Source organism: Zonotrichia albicollis, chromosome 7, assembly GCF_047830755.1.
Source record: "Zonotrichia albicollis isolate bZonAlb1 chromosome 7, bZonAlb1.hap1, whole genome shotgun sequence".
NCBI lineage: Eukaryota > Metazoa > Chordata > Aves > Passeriformes > Passerellidae > Zonotrichia > Zonotrichia albicollis.
The window spans coordinates 31,809,104-31,829,362 of record NC_133825.1 but is presented as its reverse complement, the minus strand read 5'-3'; the positions used below and the strand labels follow the sequence as shown (position 1 = coordinate 31,829,362).

Here is a 20,259-nt window from a genome sequence, read left to right as displayed (position 1 = left end):
ATACTGGCCTTTTTGATATATAACAAATTTAGCCAGATTAAAAAAACCAAAACCAAAACCTGGTGTATTTATAGCAAGGGAAGCAAAAAATAAATAGCAAGGAAAGCACAGTGGTATTTTTTTGTCTTGCACTTTTCATGGCAGATTTATCAAAATATGTCTAATAACTCAGACTGTGTATTTCCAAATCTGGCATCCTATATAAATGGGTTTTAATATTTTGCAAATGATATGGAATTATCCCAAATCATCTTGAAAACAGCAGGTAGAATTAGCTAGTGGAATGTACCTTGGCTAAGAAAGATTCCCTCAGACACACTGTCTCTGTAATATACTGCTAGGCTACCCTAGGAAATTATCCCTGTGTGTGCCATCTGTATTAAAATGGTTATTAAGTTATGAACAGGGTAACATAATACTGATCGGCTAATTATACACCCTCCTAAAAAACCTCCAGGTCTCTGTTACTCTCTCAGTCAGGTATTGAAATAATAACAGTTTGACATTCAGACACCTTACAAAGGCAGCTGTGGAAGGACAGACAGCTATACCTGTAAGGAACTGAGCTGGTGGCAGGGAAGTCCAGAGGAATGGCCATAGGCTCTTTGGAGAAACAGCATGTACAGACCCAACATATATTTATACTTGAGCTAGCTTAAGGGATCTCAGCATCCAAAAGTCACTGAGGTCTCAGTCTCATGCTTGCTGGACCCTGTGCCTCACGTCTGGGTTGTGCTGTCCCAGGCAGAAAGCTGAGCACCAGATTTGGCTCCCACCATGCCACCAGTCTGCGGCGGGGTTTGGGGAGTTTTGTACCTCAGTTTCCCCACACGGGAAATGAAAACTAATTTTTCTCAGAAGGAGGTGGAAACAGATGCCAGTTAGATTGTGCTTATAAAATACTTTGAGGACAAGTGTTTTGTAGCTACTAAGTATTATTATACTAGAGAAGCTCAGCTGTGACCCACCATGACAATGGTATTTGAGTGTGTAGTCCTCAAGGCTCAAGAGCATTTTAGCTTCATAAGATTTAGTTTTTCCCCATTCCTTTTAAAAATTCACACCAAACTTCGCACTGTTCACCTTTGTATGAAGCTCCTCAAAACTCACATCTGTGAGGAAGTGAGCCCATAACACAAGTCATAAAATTTGCAAGTCTGTCTTAGACAAGAACACGACAAGAACAGGGGAAAAATTGCAGTGAAATAGGAAATATTGAGTATATTAGCACCCAATCCTAGTGCTGTGGAGAGTAGCGTGAGCTTCATCACTCCAGTGACTTTCATGACTCCAGCTCACAGAACTCACAAAACACAAAGAAGCTCACAATTTAAATATACATTTTTCTCACCCTCATTGTAAAAATTCACATAGAGAATCTGGACAGTTTCTTTGTAATAGCAAATCCCTTACCTGCAGTAAATTGTCATCTCTCTGATCACCAATCACAAATTGGAGTTAATCTAACACTTAGTCTCTGAGCAGCTTCAGAGAGATGACAATTTTAAAACCTAGCCATCAGTAAATATCTGTCTTCTTACTTCTGCAAAATGTGGCGTTTCCTGTACAAAATCTGGTTTTACCCAATGTCTAGAACACTTAGAACTACATCCAGGAGCGTTTGAGCATCTTAAGGCAAATTAGCAATGCATTTGTGGAAAAAGAAGTTACCTATATCCCTAGATAGACTGTGAATACTGTGCTTCAAAATGAAGATGTCCTTGTAGACAGAAAAAAATTACTTTTGGTTATTATAAGACTTCTTGAAAATTTATTAATTACCTTTTATTTTCTTTCTGAGAATTAGTCTAACATTAGTAAAGGCCTTTGGGTGAGAGACTACAGAACAACAGTTTCAATTCAGTTTTTAAATTCTCCCTTAAACACTTAAAATGTTTTTACGAATTTTTTTTTAATTCTGTGTGCCTACATTATTATGATCTGTCACTACTGCACTGAGACTGGAAGGACTCTTTTGGGACAACATGTCATTTAGTTCTGAGTTATATCAAAAACTTTTTCATTCCAAACTCATGCAGACAAAGGGTAGATACAAGTTCTAGTGAAAAAAACATGTCTTAACTACCCTGTAAAGATTCAGGAAAAGATACTAGAGTCTTCTGCTATACAGTAGATTTCTTTTAATTACAGGAAAAATCTAGGGAGTATATGAGTTCGTAAGCAAAGTGCACCAGAAATGACATGACTGAGATCAGTTATCTCCGCGCTTTCCTGTTCCCACTTCATGCACTAAGCACTATGCAGCATATCCCAATTTTGTATGTTTGCTATACACATAACATACATACAAACATGTATATGTACGTGTATATATGTAAACTCACACACATATACACAGTGCATGTAATTGAGAAGCAGGCAAATGACAGAAGTGTTAATTCTTTGGTATGCAATTAATGTTTTAAATTGCTTGAGCACCTTGCTTCTTGAGCACTCTGCCAGCCCAAACTTTCCCATCTATCATATGACTATAAACCAGTTCTCTTTGGTCCTTTCAGGTTAGACTGTTTCAAGTGAATTTAGACACTGCTAAATTTAGATGCTCCTTGTGGCAGTCTCCTAAAAATGAACTTGGAGGCAGGTGCTAGTGAGAACTTTTCCTTTGTTTAGCAAATCATACAGTTCACCTAAGAACATAGGTTTCATGAGATGATAATCGTTCCAGAGAAATCTGAATTAGACAGTGTACGTTACTAGGAACAGGAGGGAGCACGTCACGGAACACTTTCACAGTACTGTAAGTTATGCAATTGTTGTTTAAGCACTATTTCCTGCTTCTCTTAAATTAATGAAATATCTTAGATTAATGAATGAGGTCCAGAAAGGCAAAGCAAAACAACCTGCCCCTGATTTTCACCTCTATCCCAGTTCTTGGATGGCCAGGTTCAGTAATGGGAACTCCCAGTTCGTTCTTAGTTGACGCATGTCAAAGGTAAAGCATTTCAGAGTTCAGTCAGTCTTCTGGATACACTTTGGACCCTGAGTTCCTGAGAACAGACATAACTGATACCCCATGGCAGAGAACAGAGTTTAGTTCATGTATTATCTCAGTCAAACTGCTGGATGCTCTTTCGATCTTCTCTTAGGTATTGGGTACCAATTAATTTCTAGTGTTAAGCATATGGTTTAGGGAGATGTTTCCATTTTGACGATATAGCAATTGGCTAATGATGCCTAGTTAAAGTCTCCAGTAATGATGTGCTTTTAAAAATACATATGGAAAGACACATACATTGACTTGTGTTATAAGGACCAGTGAAACATACTTGTAAATTGGAATATTATTGCGCATATGGCCAATTTCAGTGGCTGCAGACCAGCCTGTAGTTTAGAGCAAAGAATGGCATATTCAAAGATCAGATTGCTCTTACCAGTTCTGACATTATTTTTCTGACTGATCTTAGGCAGGTCACACGGACTCCTTAGAAGGCTGTTTTGCCATCTGTAAAACAAAAACAACAGCTTTTAGTTACTTTTGTAAGACTCAGTATGATCTTTCACTAAAACTTTCCATTGAATAGAGTACATAATGATAAAAAGTTCAAAACTAGAGCTAGATTGTTTTACATCAGCTGAGGCTTTAGCTCATGCAATTGAGGTAAATGTAACATTTCAAGACAATTATCTGCCAAGAAGCAGGCACATTAGGGCAGGAGCTGTGTTGTATGAAGAAATCAGTATTACGCAAACAGAGCTTTCTGAGCCACCCTCGCTAGCCAGCAGCACTTGAGAAATCCCCAAAGGGCATCCCACCAAAGTCACTGTGAATCTCCTTGTTTTTCCTTCTCCCTGAACAAATCTGGAATTCTTGGAAGACAGGTATTGAGTCTAGGGAGAAGCTGTAAGAGTACAGAGTATCTCCAATGGCAGCTTGTTCATAGTGATCAAAAGTAGTGACAACTGCATTGTCTGCAGTGAGCTTAGGGCGAACTGCCTGAGTTTTAACCTGCAAGCATGTGTGGGGGTGTGCGTGTCACACAAACCTACCACCACTGCTGGTATTTAGTAGGCACAAATCAGTTTTCTCAATATAGCCACCAAATATTCGATTGTCAGATACACTGGGTTTGCCTCTGTCTGACATTGTTTTGGTGCAAGGCAGGGGTGAAGAAAACTTGTCCAACAGTACTCAATGGAGATTACCAGGACTTGTAAACTGGAATTCCTAGCGCACAGGGAAGAAACTTGGGATTCTAGCAGGAATCCTCTCTCCCAGCTGATGCTGAGTTTAAGGTTCCTATGTGACTTCCTGCATCAGGGCACACTCTCAAGGTAGAAGATTTCTCCTAGCCAGTTGCTTTCAGCGGAGCAGAGAATGTAATCGGGTCACACAGGGCTTCATTACAGGGAATATACTCCTTTAAATTCAGACTCTTTTCCATCAAACACAAACCTGGTATTATCTTCTTTTTATCATTGCAAATAAAGGACAGGCTCATAAAGCAGAGGTTACAAACAATGTTACTGCAGCTGAAAGAGTAAATGAATGCTCACAGCATTTCTCTTTGTCTTATTCATCGTATCTGGCCATTGGAAGGTTGTATGGGGGGAAGTACAATAGGCTAGCTGCATTTTTTCTAATTTTCATATTGCAGAGATATTAGCTCAACAGAGCCAGTCAGCAAGTAGAATTGGTTGTGCCTGGGAAGTTTTGAACTCCCTGTTCTCTGAACCTTGAAGTTCAGAACCGTATCGGCCCCTTTATCACCTAAAAATCCCAGCCCTTCCTTTTTCTATAGATGTACAAAAAGCTTGATTTTTTGCTGGAAGTCAAATATTTTCAAGCTTTTGCAACTACTGAATTATTGCTGCATTCTGCCATAGAGGTAGCTGCAGTTCTGTGCTGGGTGAGTGAGTCTTACGGAGCTAAACCTCACTTACCAGAATCAGTATTATGTGGAAAAAACTCATTTGACTTTGAGAGAAAAGAGGAGAAAATATAAGTGGCTTGGCCAAGAAATGATGAAGGGGTGAGAACAATATAGTGATCTGAAGGGCACAGTCCTTCCAACAGGAAAGGAATTATTCACATTTAAACAAAGCACTATTGGCAGGAATGAAGGGAGGCAAATAAGAAAGGAAACATTTAAATGGTAGCAGAAGGTATCCTCTGATAGGGAGGTCCATTAAAATGTGGAATTGCATCCCATAGGAATTCCTGATTTCTTGGAATATATAAAAGTAGGTGGCATTAATAACAAGCAAATATACAATAAGAAATAATCTTGTGTTGGCTAAAGAGACAGATAATGGTCTAGCAGGCCAGCTGGACCTTTTATGATATGACATGATGCATACAAAACAAAGTCGTGTTTTCAGACATATATCAAATATCAGAAAACTCCCATCTCTAACCCCAAAGCCTGTTCAAACAAAAGATTTTCATTTTACTTGAATAACAGTATACGACTTCAAAACAGTTGAACAAGACTGATCTTCACTTAGATTCTATTGTCCTTAATTAAGGCATAGTGAAATTCAAATGTAATTCAAGCTCTCCACTGAAAATCAGCAAAATATTTAGCCATCACACTTTTGCTGTTGATCTCTATAAATGGAAAGCCAAAAACTTCTAAAAGCATTTGCCATTGGTCTGACATCCACATAGCTCACTGGGGGTTTAGGAAATCCCATCTGTGTGTTGATGGCTCCAACAATGATTACTAGTCATGAAAGCATCAGAAAGGCTTGAGTTCTTCTCCCAAATGATTATTTTTTAAACTGAGACTAACAGGAATGAGAATTTCTTTCCACTCTAATTCAAATTAACCTATTGGAGCCTACAGCTGCATTGCCATATTTATCAGTCCCAACTGTTTAAAAATGCCAAGGTAGAGCCTAAACTGTGTAATTGGCATAAGAATCATGAGCACTTGTAATACAATGTAGGTTTGTTTTCACTTGTTTTCTCTTTTCTACTCTAAATTTTAAAGGGGATTTGGATATCTGACTCCTATTAAACATCTTTAAAAACATCTTAACAATGCAGTCCTTTGAGTCCTCTGAAAGCTGACAGGTCCCTTTTCAAGCCCCCACAAGCACTGGCAACATACTTTATTAAATGAGAACTGAAATTCTCATGCTACCACTTGACTAGAGGAGATGGAAAACCTCAAAAAAACACGGTTAGGGTTGTGATGAAATACTAAACACTATGATATTCAGCACTAGCCTCCAATTTTTTCTGTTGCCAGTAACTGAGGGCTGATTTTGCAGCACTTACATGGCTATCTACCCAGCTGAAAATCACAAATCTAATCACTTGGTTTCCAAATTCCTCAGGGTGCACTTACAAATATTCATTTCCAATCAATTTACACCTGCTAATATTTCTCAATGCCTACATGTGATCACAGAGTCAGAAGAAATGCCAGTGCTTACTATTTCTATTGCAATAGCATAAAGAGGCTCTGTGCATAGATCACAAACCATTGTCCAAAACAGGCACAGCATAAATAGGAATTTCTTTCAAGAGGCACTTTTAGAAAATCAGCATATACACATGTCTTGGTTTACACCAGACCCTTAGCTTCTACTAGGCTCATAATTCAGACAGTCCTCAAGGTTTCAGGGGTCCTGAAACAAACATCTTTGTCTGTCATAGGAAATGAGATATGTGGGAAGGGCTCACTCATCAAGTCCAAGTCTAGGTAAAAAGCAGAGCAAAACTGAAGAGTCCTTTTCTATGGGCTCATATTTGACAAGACGGAGACTGCACACCAGCCAGGCTGAAAGAGCCTCCCCCCTTTTCCATGATAAGTAGGCATATAAATAAATAAATAAATGGCATCCTAACTGCACTGAGAACTCAATAAAACAATCACATCAAATATGAGGAGGTATAAATCTCATGTCTGCACAGGTAACCCACTCAATTGCTTTTATTATGGCTCAGCCTGACTCCATTTATTACCATCCATGGCCTGGGTGAAGGATGTTTGCATGGAGGGTGGTCTCCTGGTGAAATCCTATCCCCGGAGCAGTGACAATCAGCCCATACAGAGGTGGATTTTGGTGGGGAGACCAAAGGCAGATCCATCTGTCTGCATGAAAACTAATCAATAACCCGGTAACTAGACCCCTTGTCACTGGGAAATGGACAACACAATAGTTCAATCCTGGAGCCATTGGAGAGGAATAGCTGTGGTTGAGGTATGAAGAATGACAGGATATATGCATGAAATGTTTGAGACATGGAGAGAATAAGTCTGTCCATACTGACATTGAGGAGGAGTGAAGATAAGAAGGAGTGTACAGGGTACATTAGTATATAGTAGGCAAATTTGTAAGGTTAATGTGTTCAGAGGTGGGTATAAGGAACAAAAAAGCCAAATTATACTGCATTTTTTGTACAGGACACTTATACAGGGACTGTAAGTGCAAGGCAGATAGGCACCTTTGGGAAAACGTGCCTGTTGGTTGGATACTACATATTGGTATATGGTAGAGGGCACGTGTCTCTGAGCAGGCACGTAGATAGTGACACAAAATGCTGCTCTGCAAAAGGAAGCATATTCAGGAGTTCAGTGCAGTCAGGGAAGGATATTCCTTTGTCCTTTGTCTGGCTTGGGATTTATGTGTGTACTAGTTTTGACAGAGAGGAGGAAGAGTGATGTGCCAAAACCCAAGCTAACAGACTGTGAGTACCCAGATAGACTTCCCAGAAAATGCTATATATGAAACATTTACCCAAACCTCACTGTTAATTCAGGAAGGGAGATTCTGGTGGCTTGTCCCTGCCTCTATGAAAAATAGAAATAGGACATTTCTTGTTTTTGTCATCCCTTAGCTCTGCAGTTCCTGTAGCATTTCTAAAACCTGCACAGCATATTGTTCCCCAGACTTCTAGCAATTCCCTAACACATGCACACATACACTGTTAGGATGAAGTTTGCCTCTAATAACTGTTCACTCCTGGGAAAAAAATTACTATTCTCATGTTTAGCTCAGTTTTCAACAGATCTTCCTCCTTTCAAGGTAAGAATTCTTCCCTCTCTTATGGTTCCAAGGCATAAGGAATAGCCATCTCTGCTTGGAAGACAAATTGCTTCAAGATTAGTGATCAGCTCTGCTCAAAATGCCCATCACTGTATTTCATTTGAGAAGGGTGGTACCCATGTTTTGCAACCAGACTGATGTCTGCTTGCTAATTTACACAAGGAAAAGCAGAGACTGCAACCAGACAACAGTCACAAAAGAAACCCTCATGTATCTGTCAGACAGGATGCCCTGTACCACCTCTAGTTCCAAGGTAGTTTGCATAGTTCTGGCAACAAAAAGAGCACTCATTTCATTGGTCAGGAAGGAATACTATCACAGCCCTTTGATTCCCAAAATCAATCCTCATTTGTTTCAAGCTGGGCGAAAATACAACAGCAGCATCATTATCCCACCGCTCACTTTCAAGCTCTCACTTTAAAATTTCACTAGATTCTTTGAGCACTAAGATTTGAACTCTTCTTAAAGGGATTACTGCCTTTCAATATACCCATGTTTCTCTAAAAACTTTTAAGAACAAGTTTTGATCATCAGCCTCTACAAAGAAAGACCGTAGCCTGATGTAGCTAGGTAATAGTGCCTGCTGTTAATATTTGCCTAAATTTAGGCCACTTCTTGGTTGTTTAACTTCTGACTTTTGAACTTGAAAAATTAAAAATTTATACATAAATTACACACACACAAAAATATATATAAATTTATAAAATCAATATGAATGGAGGGGATGTATAAAAGAAGAGAAAAGGGAGGAATAACATTTCTGAAGAAAAGGATATCATGTTTGCAAACTGCGTGCATGGGGAAGTGTATTTCAGGGATAAACTACGTACAAACACGCCAAGGCAGTGCCAGCAGAGGCAGAGTGGAAAATGTGCAATGTCCCAATTTCCCTTTCTCTATGGAACAAAACAAAATTTAGAGTTTAAAAGAGACAATATTTGTAGTGCTGATTTTGACAGATGAGCCACAACATGAAGTTTCCAAAATAGGAAGAGAACACAGTTGGGTGAGGTTGGATAAGGAAAGAGCAAGAGATAAGGATGGAGGGAAAGGCTGAAGCAGATTTGAATTGTATACTGTCAAAATGAGACCTGCTGCAGCTTTCCAGAAGGCAGTTTGGGCCACTGTGCCAAAGAAGATGCCGAGTCATTCAGTATTAACATCCAGCTCCCTTATGTGGCTTTAACAATTTCAGGCTACACATGAACCTGAGTTTAGGGTCTGTGAGTATGAAGGCAGACAGGATGGGGACAGAGTAAGTGGGTATGGCTGCATGCAGATTCATGTGAGGGGTGCAGGCTGGAGAGCAGGGAGGAGCTGCATGGATGAGTTTGTATGGTTGCACATGAGAAAGAACAAACAAATTTGTAAAAAGATGAGTGCCCCAATTCTAAACCCCCTTTGCAGTTTGCACGAGTTTCTGTGACCTGCAAATATTTAAAGAAAAATACACATTTATGGTATACCTATTGCTCTTCATGCCCCACAGAAAAAAATTAGAGAGCTGGTGGCAGAGGGTGACATGAAATGGAAGGGAGCGTGGTCCATTTCAGGTGGATGTGTATACAAGGAAATGCCCCTGGCACAGTGAAAGACAAGGGATAAAGTGATCTTGGGGAACACAGACTTTTGAAGCATGCATGCATGAGGAGGATGCCAGGCCTGTAAATGAAGCCTTAGCACTGCTCAGAGCATGGCCTTCCAAAATGAAAGCACTTTCTGCACCTCTTGAATATGCTCCAGGATCACTCTGTGCACAGTGAAGTAATTTGAGCATGGAAACCTGGGTGCCTTTGTGCAGATAAACCTTTGAGTCTCTATTGTTCCACTAGACAATCTTGTCTGTAATGGATATTTGGGCGAGACATGCCCTATACCCCGCGACGTGTGTACAAGGAGGAGCATTGGGCATATCACTAGTGCAACATGTCCAGCTGGGAGTATAGACTTTTAGCAAGTAGGTATTATTGGTCTGTGTAAGAACTAAGAATAGTCTTATCCATGGAAACAACGTCACAACTCTGCAGTTACATGCAGGGAGTCACAGTGGTGAGCAAAGGCACAGCAATATGCAGGACTCTGCATGGGATTCTGTGCCACTGCTTCCCAGGGGCCAGAGAGTCTTGTAAATGCACTGATGAGCTATGGCTCTAAGCAGATGCAGGGGAAGTCCTAACAGTGCTCATATCTTCACCAGCAGTTCTTTTGGACAGATGTGGGGATAAGGAGCTTTGGGAGCTGTACACCAATGTGCTGAGGAAACACAGCTGGTGAGATGGGCAGCGTCAGTAACACAAACACGTGTGCAAGTGTGTACGACAAAGTGGCGTCTGCTGAACACAATAAGTGTATGACAGGGCAAATATATATATAAAAGAAAATATCATGCACAAATGTAGGGACACGTGCCTGTTGTGGGTATCAAGTGCAAGCAAGGGAATGAAGGGTGTATATGGCGTGATACATTTGTCAGGGAGTGGATGTGTGGTAGTTCACCTGATACATGATGCAAGAAGAGGATACTTAGGGATAGTAGGGGCAAAGGAGATTACACAAAAGGAGATATTTCTAATTATAGCTATAGTTTAATGCACTGGACTCTGCCCTTCTCTCCTCTCCCCTCCCTTTGCACTCTTTTCTTCATTACCCAGGTTATCTTGTTTGGGTTAAGAGGCCAATTTCAACAGACTATAATTGAAGAGTGAAGAGAATCTGATAAGATAAGGAAGGGACATCATTCCTCAAGGGATCAATAGAGGTTTCATGTTCCTCCTTCCCCTGCTGTGTCCCTAACACGCTAACACTCTGTGTCCATGGGCCTGGTTTATTTACTCTGCTTGTCTGCAAGGCTGGAAAGGAAGTGTGGGAGTAGAATGGGGCTGTAGCCCTGTCTGCCACACAGCCAGAGCAGGCAAGGGGGCATAAGGAAGGGACCACAGTCTCCTCTGGGACTCATGAGGAGGCAGGGAGGTGAGAAGTCTGATATCCTTCTGGCTCTAGCAAGGGCACAGATTAACAAGGGAGGTGTTCACCTTTGGCCTTTTATCTCATCGTTGCTCTGCAATGAAAGGATATGGATAATTTTTCTTTATTTAGACTTGCTTTCCCTAGCATCCATGTGCAGACAAGCTCAAGCTTTTTATAAGCACTCACAGGGGAACCTCTCAGGGCCCCTCAGGGTGACTGAGGCATAATTACCTCTTCCACAAGGAGGGCTGGTAGCTGCTCCTGAGTAGGTTTATGTTAGAATCTGAAGTTCAGGCTTGACAGACCCAGTATCTCACAAGATGTTCTTAGTAGTTTTCTGGACCAAACAGGCATGTTTGGGATCCCCTTAAGAAACATGAAGCTGTCTCAGCAGTGAATACAGGTCCTTGTGGCAGGGCTGCCGGGGCTCCCACACCGCAAAGGCAGAGTTTGTTCCACTCCTGACTCATGCTCGTTGGCAGGAAGATGTGTATCTCACAGAAGCCATGTGAGATTGCCTGTGTGAGATCCACAGGAACTCATGCCCATGTGAGATGCATATGAATGTGCAGGCAGCGGGGGCACTGCAAAGAAGTCCCTCCAGGAGGCCCAGCCTCCCACATCAGGCAAGTTCTGTGGATGTTCCCCCGTCCCTGCAGCTGGCATAGGAATGCTCAGACACAGGGAGATGAGCTGAGGGGTCAGCACAGTACAGGATACCATCCAGATCCCATACAACAGGGCTGGGCAAGTTGTTGGAGAGACTGAGACACGGAGGGGTCTGGGGCTGAGATATCTTCTTCCAGCTGATTTCTCTTTTATTTTTAACACCCAGAGAAACAGACGCTGAGAGCAAGTCAGTCATGCAGTGAGCATGTGGCAGAGTTGGGAATACAACCCAGATCCCCTGACTCCCAACCTCAGGCTTTAACCACTAGACCATGCTTCCCTCTAAGCCACCTTGAACTTTCCTCAGTGAGGATGGGGGCTACTAAGCCTCTGTGGGCTGCAGTTTACCAAGCTGTCAGGAGTGTGCTCACTGGACCGCCTCACCAGAGACAGCCTTCCTCACGCATGCTAAAAAAGTTGAAAAGAAATTCATTTCATGGCCGGTGGTTGCTTAAAAAAGGCGATTCCAGCATATGTATGTGATAAATGTTAACTGTGCATTAATCGCATTAAAGAGGACCCTATAAACTTTTCATTTCTAATTAAATTCTGGCCGGTGATTCTGGCGAAGCCAGCTCACTCCGGGCCTTTGTTTATGTGGAAAATTAAAATGCAAATACAATGGAATTTATTTCCATTACTAGAGTGATATGCTGGGCTCCTCTGTTTAACAGCCTCCAATTATTTTTCAAACAGTTCTCTCTCCCTCTTTCCCTCCCTCTCTCCCTTCCTTACTCCCTCATTTTTTTCCCTTCTCCCTATTACCCTGATGCTGCTACCCCAGTGTGAGGGGTGGGATCTGGTAAAGCAGTGGTTGGGCTAAGGACCATGTAATCTGCTCAAGGTCAAACTCAGGCCAGAATGCAGAGGAGAAAGTGGGGAAAAGAGTGTGAGAGCACAAACAAGAGAGTAAGGGAAGTAAGAAGGCTTGAGCTAATGCAAGGATGAGTAAGGAGTTCCCTGTTAGCAACCTCACTGAAAAATATAAGCTAAATTCACTGCTTGCTAAATCCCAGCCATATAGATGGCCTGACTGAGAGAGGTCATAGATATTTCCCCGATGAGATATTTTGATGAGAGGGTACAAGTGAAAACTCTCTCTGGAAGTTTTCTGGATCTTTCATGCCCTTTTTCATAGACTTTGTCTGGATGTGACTGCTGCTGGGCTAAATCCTGATGGCTGAGGAAGGACAGAGCAGGCCCAATGCCAGACACATTGCCTGTGCAGAGCAAATAAATTCATGCAGCAATGACACATAATCATCAGCTGAAAAATAACTGAACTCTCTTGTTCATTTCCAAGGGACCAAATGTGGCCACACTGTCTTAAAGCATTACTGCACAATACCCGCACCAGTCAGAAGCCATTGCACAAACCCAGAGATTCATTGTACGTTTAAAATTTCTTAACACATATATTTACTGCTAAATGCTGCTGACACAGAATCCCATTCTTTCTTACATATATGAGAGACCCAGGTCAGTTCAGACTTGAGAACATTGCTAGTCAGTCACACACAGATCAGAAGCATCTGTTAACTGACACTGATGCCCTTCTATGCATTAATGCAGAAAGTCATACAAGAAGACCCTTGCAAAGGCAAGTGTGCACTTCACTGAAGACATGTAGTAATTTATAGATCCTTTCACAGACTCAGTCAAATCTATTTGAAACCGCACAGAATTGTCTTGCATGTAATTGTGAAGAACCTTATCCAAAAACGTAACTGAAAGGTCTTAGCAAAATCCCTGAGAACACCAGAAGACACACACACCTTGAAGCATGCAGCTGAGAACCAGCCAGACATGCCACCCCACGTGTCACACACACGAGAGACGTACCTTTGGCATGCCCCGTGGGCAGGGAGAGCTCGTGAGCTAAAGGGATATTCTTTTAGTGCATGTGAGCATCTTAAGGAATCACCTAGTGTAAATGATCCTGCCCCAGCTGAGACAGGGAAACAGGAGAAGGACACATTCACTTACAACACTGAAAAGAGGCCATTACCCAGTCAAACAACCCAATCCCTGACATCATTATTCAATACACAGGAGCCCTGAAATGCACACTAACTCAATCACACGATTACAAAATAATACTGATGGAATCAATGAGACAGACATGCAGACATACAAAGCACACCCAGCCTGGTGTTAATACACAATAACAGCCTCCCAACAAGCGAATACAAAACAGCCATTCACAACCACAGGGCAAAACACCAAAACATGGGGCCACATTCTCAAGGGAGACTTGAAAACAGTGGTAACAAAACCCACCCTTGCCAGAGGGGTCTTAGGGTATGGGCAAAATCTGGCAGTTGTCAGTGTAGTGAGAAGCAAATAGTAAAAGCCTTGTTGAGCAGCACAACTGAGCACATTCATGTCCTAGTGAGGCTGGTGGACTCCCAGGGCACTCAGAACCATTCAGAATTGCACCCACAGCCTTGAAATAGACTGATCTAGTGAAGTGACACCTGCTCAATGACCAAAAGCATCATGCAGGCACTCTTAACACAAGAAGGGGTGCATGACAGTCACCAAAACACAAGCCATTATAAGAAAGGAAATCCTACAGAATATTGCAAACAAAACAAATTCACACTGTGGACCGATCAAAATACTGTTCAGCACCCAAAGCCACAGAACTATCTCACAGACGTGCCTCTGTAACATAGACAAATCCTCTTTCCAAACCACAGCAGCACCCCCAAACCTAACAGAGAGCAGTGTCTATCCTCTTCAGAGAGGAAAAAGGCAAAGTGACACACAGAACAGGCTCATAACACCACAAATAATCATCCTTCCTTGTGCCTTGCAGATTGTGCCAGACCATGCTAACCCAAGCGCTTAGCACACAGCCCAAACAGCCAGCTTTTGCAAATCCTGCATGATCTTCTTGGGAGGGAGATGGGGGAACCAGTCTGTAAGTCCTTTCCCTGGCACAGCAGGCAGCAGCTCGTAGCAGGTTGCATGCACAAGAATGTGCTGTTATTGAAACAGCCAGCAAGGCTGGGGGAAGGCTGCTGTTGGTTGTGTGTGCCTGCGTGTGTTTTGTGTACAGGAATTCCCCTTCCTCTACCCAGTGCTGCTGCTTGTAGCCATTAAGAAGCCCAGGTCCTCATGCTGGGTGTTCAGTGAGTATTGATTCGGTCTGCAAGCAATTTTAATATTTCTTCAGGGACTTTCCAGCAACAGCACAAGTCATTAATTCACCCTCCCAAATTGCTTATTCAATAGAAGGAACATGGCTCCTGAATAAAGTCCCAGAATTTATGTGACTCACATGAGTCAGGAGGTCAAACAACTGTTATGGAGCGAAGTTAAAAATCCAAATAAAATATTGACACTTTTTTGGGAGTGAGAGGAGGGGGAAGGGGGAAGGGAAAGAAAAGGTATTTAAAATAGGGTTTTGTTGCAATGCCCCCAGGATAAAGAATGGAAAGAGATTGAAGACAAGCTGGAGTTTGTAAAATCAATGGGATTTATTGCATATCCGCTTGGCATTTAATAACTCCTTCCTTTCCATCTTCCCTTGCTCTGTTTGTACATGGGGGAGATAAAACCTACAAATAGCCAGCCACAAAGTACACAGATGGACACCCCAAACACGAACACACAAAGGCAGGTACATGCAGGGATGGATGTTACTGGGAGGCAGCGGCACAGCATCAGAAGGGCCTCTCAGGACTCAGGATCTCGACTGAAGCAAATAGAGCCATTCACACAGAGAATTATATTATGCCCATATAGTAGCAAGGAGTGTGCGTCCACAGCCTGAGTTTAAAAAAAGGCTGGGAGGGGAAACTGAGGCATGGAGCGAATTAAAAGACTGCTCATCTCAGAGCTCATCAATAGGGACCCAGGTCTCCTGGTGCCTAGTTTGTGTTTTTGCAGTTGAATGATGGTGCCTTTTATGAGAATGAAAGTGCTCACATTGACTGAGATCAGGCCTCAAGAAGGCCCCCATCTCACAGGAGGGACACACAAACCACACAAAGAAATGGATCTAAAGACACACACAAGCCCATCCATATGCAGATAGATGCACACACAAATACAAATACATACATGCTTTTACTAAGCTCATTGACATTCACAAAGCAGCGCAGCCAGATCACACACACAGAAGTGGGAGCACACCTGCAGACAGACAGACAGACAGACCTGCAGTGGCCCGTGTATACAAACCCACAAGCACACACATACCCATGCTGATACAGCAGCACAGCCCCACAGAGCAGCACAGCCACTCTGACAGTCACTGCTTCTGCAAGCCCAGGTTTTACTCACAGGAGCATCCTCTCAGCTAGCTGCACATAAATGGATGCCCACATACACTGAAGTGCATTCTGCACAAACACATTAATATATAGGACTTTCTCCTTACTGCATTATACTGTGACTGTTTCAGTGAAACCATGCTAATCTTCTACCACTCAAAGATCTGAGACTGCTGTAGCCATCAAATAACACTATTCATAAGCAATATCTCCATAAAAAACAGCACACAAAATATTGCCTAACCATCTAATCAAAGAGCACTGGATGGCTTGGGACATTTAAGTGGCTTTCTTTGATTTCTTTGGGGTTTTGGGGTTTTTTTTAGTCTGGTTAACTTTTTAGCAAAATCGTAGAGCAGCTGCTTTCTGAGAGGAGATTTTCCAAAAGGCAATTTTTTTCAAGGGCTTTTTTGCATTGTGATAAAGATATTTGACAGAATTTCCTTCCTAAGGTATCTTTTGACCAAATACACAGTGTGTCAAATACACAGTGTGTTCTAAAATTAAGGAAGGTAATGAAAATTTTGAAATTTCCATAATGATGCTCTAAAAATAATAATAAGATTCCTGCATTAAAATATGCTTCTGTCTTACTTCTAAGGTTATGATTGATTTTGCAACTGCCTTTAAAAAATGACATGATAGCATCTTTGGTTCACCTTATGCTACCTCCTGTATTCTTAGACTACAAAACATTCAAGAAAAAAAGTAAAGGGAGTATAGGAGTATAGTTTTTTAAATCTCCTTGCCTATGTCCATCTATATTCCTCTGCCTATGAATCCTGTTGTATCTGATCTTGTTGAACTTAAGTTAGATTAAAAAAAACTAAATACATGTTGATTTACAGCTGGAGGCATTCTGATTCATTAGGTGAACAAGTACTTAATTCAGATTAAGGGGACCATGTTTTGAAATAATGGTACTGAATAAAATCTCTAAAATTCTCTAGGATATCATGATTTGCAGAAATAATATATAATAATTTGCAATATTGTATTTCACTGCAAAATCCTAAACTGCAAAATTTGAATAATTCAATATTGATAACTTAGGTCTTCAGACAGTGCTGAACAATTGCTGCATCTCTTCTGTATTTACCCCAGCTAGTGCCTGGTTCAGCAAGTCAAGCTCTAGACAAATCAGTCTCAGAGATCACTAAAGCTCACTGGGAGAAAAGTTGTCTGCATGGGGATGTAGGGATAAGGAAACACTTGTGCTTGTGGGAGCATCATTTAAACTGCTCCTCTTGGGAGGTTGGTTGTCAATTCGGAGTTGTTGGAGGGGTCTCAGCTGAGATGGTTTCATTGAGAGGGCATAGAAAACAGGCCTGTTTACACAGGGGCAGACAGGAAAATTAATCTGAATTAACTTTGCAACTATATTGGTTAAAAGCATTAAAACATTGTTCAGGTGCTCATTCAAAATTTGAGTGTCCTAAATTGAATTAAGTTCACTTCATTTCCAAAGTGAATTAAGCTAAACTAAATTAAAGCTGCTTTAATTCTAAACAAGGGAGTCAGAGGTGTAATGCAGTTTAACTAGACCACTTTAATTTCACATATTCAGTTAATTCAAATTATTTTGCAGAGCCTTATGTAGATAAACCCTTAATCTGCTAACTCCTATGGACAGAGACTGTACTTATGCAGGAGCCAGAAAAAGGGGACCCAGAGGCACAGGGTACTCCCCCAGCCACTCCAACTGTAACAGAAAAGGATGGCTGTAATAGGTTGATGAAGGCTCACAGAAACCCACAGTTCTGTAGTTAATAAGATGGAAGCCAGATATGTTTTTTTGAGAATAGAGCAGTTCTGCCTTCACAAACTTACACAATTATGCAAATGTACACACAAGTATGGGCCTTATAATACAGCAGGGTTCCACATAAATTATTGATCAGTATTCAGATATGTTAGCTATTACATCATAGATATTAGAGCCTTGTTAAAGACTAGTGCTAGGTGATTGTGACATATAATTTTTAATATGTATGTGCTGTACAAAAACATACATATAGATAGCTGATGATGGTTTCAAGCCACATCTAAATATTTTCCCATAAAACTCTGTTAAAATTTGAAATGGTTGAAAAATATTTATCAATTCTTCATGAGACCTGAATATTTAATATGTGACCCAAACATCTAACTCCATGTAGGCACAGTTACAAATGCAGACCTATAGGTAAACAGGTATGCTGTCTGTGTGGGGAATTAAAACATGCCAAGAAACAAACGCTAATGCATTTGCCAACACAATATGGACACATAAACATACAACTTGTATCTCTAAACACTTGACCTGACAGTGACTTATATGATCCAAAAAGACTGGTTACAGATTTATCTTTTCACCATATAAAACTGACTTTGTCCTATAAATACAAAAACTAGACAATCTTCTACAGAGACAGGCACCAACTTGATGCTGGGAGTCTATGCAGCACCCACACCCTGAAGTGCTCACTTGTGCTTACCTGCTCTGGGTGACACAATGAAGCAAGGAATAAATGACACCAAGAACAACAAGGACTAGAGCAGAAAGGGAAAGATTCGGGTTCTTTGTGAATATTTTTTGTGTGTTTTTGAACCAAAACTTTATTAAAATTCTACATTTCAGAGTAGTTAGAACCTTCTTTTTCAATAAAATCGAAACATATTATTTTCATTTTTAACATAGTCAACAATTCACCTGAAAAAGGTAATTTTAAAGGGAAACCCCAAATTTTTTCCTCTCTAATAATATTTACATTTTTCTTACAAATTTGTTGATTTCTTTACAAGCTGAGGTAGAAAGAACATTAGATTTAATAAACACATCCTCAGCACTTTTTTTAAAAATTTTTTTGGGGAAAAATCTTCTAACGGTAAAGGGTCCACTGTGAAAATTTTCCCCAGTTCTGAGTAGTGTAAGGGAGGCACACAAAAGTACATCCCTGTAAAGGGAAACATTTACTTATCCAACACATGCAAGCGTGCACTGCAGTGCAGCACTCTGCAGGATACAGAGATAATACATAGCTAATACACAATGCTGCCAAAACCAAAAGTTAAAAAGTCCTGAGTCAGTACCCTCCGTAATGAAGAGACTGGCATAAAATTCCCAATGCTGTAAATAAGGTTTTTTTTCCCTTTGCCTCCAGTTCTGGCCCCTTGGGAGGCAGCCAGGTCCCACTTCCACCTGGTCCTTGCACTTATGAAAGCCAGAAATACCTTGGTATTAAATGAGAGCTGAACTAATTGTTTATCTTCAAGATCTAAGGCTTTACACAAAATACCAGCTATGGCATAACTTGCAAGAGGGCTGAGAATGTTATCTACATTTATCTGATTCCTCCCAGTTCAAGACTCCCTTCCTAGTACACACATGTCTTCTGTTAATCAAAATGAATGTCCACAAGGAATTCAGCACAGACTCCTGAATTTTAATAACTGGAAACAGGCTCAAAGCAAAGCTTTCAATTAAAAGTTCCCATACTCCAGATTAAGATATTTAACCTTGGCAAGCCCGTGTGTTTCTGCAGGTCCTCTTAACTCACCCGCTGGCACGGCGCTGCTCTGCCAGCTCCAGCGCGCGGCGCGCGGCACTGACCGCGTGCTGGCAGCTCGTGGGGCCGTGCCCGACGCCAGCTCAGTGCTGCTGCAGCAGCACTGCTGGCACCACTCAGGCCGGCCAGGCCAGAGGTAACACAAGATGACACTCTGAACTGCAGAGTTGGCACTCTGAACTACACATCATTGCACTGTAGGTGTAATCAGAAAACAATTCTTAATTCCTAAGAGGTCAAAAATTTCTGGGCCTTTTCATCACAGAAATGTCTTGCTAGTGAAAGGGACTTTAGCTACTAGTGATGCTTTTCTCCTGTTCTCTTCCTGTGGCTTGTTAGTTTTACAGCTTTTGGTCTTCTGTTGCAGAGATTATGAATTTGTTGAGGGGGAAAGGTAGATCTGTACCCGCTTTAATGGATATTTTGATGGATCCTCTGAGTTGAATGTCTGCTCCATGGTTACCTGTGGTATTAAAATTTGGACTTGATGACCCAGGTGGCTCCTCCTAGGTCTGTGTTTCTACATCTTTTTGTCATTTAAGATTTCCTCAATTCACCTTAAAACCAGGTTGTCAAAAACCCAGGATCAAGTTTACTTACAATATTTTGGTACCTGTACGATACCTTCTAAATGTTTGGATTTTAATGAATTTCTTGAAGAAAGTCTTCCAGACATGAACTGAGTAAAATGAAACTAGAAACACCTGCCTGAGGACATTTCTATCCTGCAGTCACTGCTTGAGTGCAGCTCTTGTAGACATGCTTTAGCCACC

At 41.3% G+C, this 20,259-nt stretch overlaps 1 protein-coding gene and 1 long non-coding RNA gene across 9 annotated transcripts in view; one reads left to right on the top strand and one right to left on the bottom strand.

Annotated features, from left to right (window-relative positions):
* Positions 1 to 20,259, top strand: part of PAX2 (paired box 2) — an 84,075-nt gene that overhangs the window by 7,540 nt on the left and 56,276 nt on the right. The gene's annotated exons all lie outside the window — the stretch shown is intronic.
* The window catches only part of LOC102064449 (uncharacterized), a 178,843-nt gene continuing 160,740 nt past the window's right edge, over positions 2,157 to 20,259 (bottom strand). Inside the window, exon 4 of the long non-coding RNA XR_270573.2 lies at positions 2,157 to 3,463. This is a non-coding gene — a long non-coding RNA (uncharacterized LOC102064449). The remainder of the gene's footprint in view (positions 3,464 to 20,259) is intronic.